Below are 1,817 nucleotides of genomic sequence, written 5' to 3' on the forward strand. Positions count from 1 at the left end.
TCTCTGTCCCCCCTGGTTTGGGTCCAACTCCCTTCCCCCCCTCCCTCCCCAGTTCAGGTTTGAGTCCCCTTCCCTCCACTTTGGGTATGACCCTGCCCCCCTCCCCATCAGTTCAGGTCTGCCCTGCCCCTGCTTCTCCCCTGTTTGGATACAACTGTGCTCCCCTTTCTCCCCTCTTCGATGAAGGGCCTCCCACTTTTCCTCAGCTTCAAAATGGTAGTGGGGGCACTTTAATGAACACCTCCTCACACATTTACAGGCACCCATAATGCTCCTACCCTGATCTGACCCCCACCCCAAAACCATCCAGGGGGAGCTCCAGGCTCCCAGGGGTTGGGCACAGGGATTAGTTCCAATGTGCATGGGGCTGGGAGACCTGTTCCAGCTTCAGAGGCAGCTGTCTCCTGGCCCATTCCCATGAGGATGGGTCCCGATGTGCATGAGGCTAGGAGAGCTGTCCCAGCAGCTTGGAGTGCTGCATCCCAACCATGTGGAAAGCAGACTCAGACACCTCTCATGGCCATGTGGAGATCAGGTCCTGAGCTGATTCCCATGTAGCTGGGACACATCATTTCCAGCTGCCAAGACAGCTCGCTTGGCCATGTGAGGATTGGGACAGATCCCAATCCCCATGTGGTAGGGAGACAGCTACCTCTGCAGCTACTGCAGCTAGCCCAATGTTGGGTTTTAGCCAAGCAGCAGTGGAAATTGCTTCCAGTCCTCATCTACATGTGTTACAGCACATTAGCTAATGTGCCATTAATCTAGTACCTGTATCTGCTGGTACTAGCTAATGGCACATTAGCCTAATTTACTGCACAGTAAATCCAGAGCACATGTAGACTATGATGCTTTACTGCATATTAAATTAGTCTAACATGAAGTAATGTGTCTAATGTAGATGCACCCTGTGTGTATTGCTTCACTGCTGAGCCCACAACTGCTGCTAAGAAATATTTCATGCTTTACCAAAACCCAGTCCTGACAATTAGAAAACAAACATGGTTAAAAGAAAGGGAAAGGGTTTGAGACAGCCTGAGAGCATCACTGGCATGCATACACATACTCTGTGTCATCTACTTTGCCTAATTTTTGGATTTGGATGTTTATGCTGCATATCAATGTTCCCTCTAAGGTTTAGTGATCTGTGAGCATGTGTTCATGAGCATGCCGCTTTGGTGTGTGAGCATGCTGCTTCAGTCCCGCCTCCCCCTTTCAGTGTGCGCCACTTCAGAAACCACAGGTGCCTGAGGGGCACCCTGCATAGTGCCCTATAAGGATCAGGGACCCTGGGACTGTAGTGGAGAGTGATCAGGTCAGGAACCCCAGGGGACTGGAATAATGGAAAGGAGACTTGCCTGGGCCAGGGACCCCAGGGGACCGGGATGACATATGGAACAGAGCCAGGGGCCTGGAGCCCAAAGGGGCTGGGGAGTGCCCCCAGTCCCTGCCTCACCTTGGGGAGTGAGGAGGGACATGGCATCAGGGCTGGCAAGCAGAGCAGTTTCTCTGAGCCAGCGGAGCAATTCTCTGGAGCCAGCTCCCAGCCCCAGTCTCTGCCCCCACCTCGCCTCATCTCGCCTTGCCTTGCCTTGCCTTGGGGGGTGAGGAGGCACATGGCATCAGGGCTGGGGAGTGGAGCAGTTCCCCGGTGCCAGCCCCGAGCCCTAGCCTCCATCCCCACCTCACCTTGGGGAGCGAGGAGGCACATGGTGAGGAGGCACCCTGCACCAGAAGCAGTCCCTGCCCCCCTTGTTACGCCTCAGCTCTGTGTTTTTGGGCAACCCTGGCACAGGATGCAGTCTGTCTGACCCACA

Source organism: Alligator sinensis, unplaced genomic scaffold (assembly GCF_000455745.1).
Source record: "Alligator sinensis unplaced genomic scaffold, ASM45574v1 scaffold270_1, whole genome shotgun sequence".
In the NCBI taxonomy this organism is placed as follows: Eukaryota; Metazoa; Chordata; order Crocodylia; family Alligatoridae; genus Alligator; species Alligator sinensis.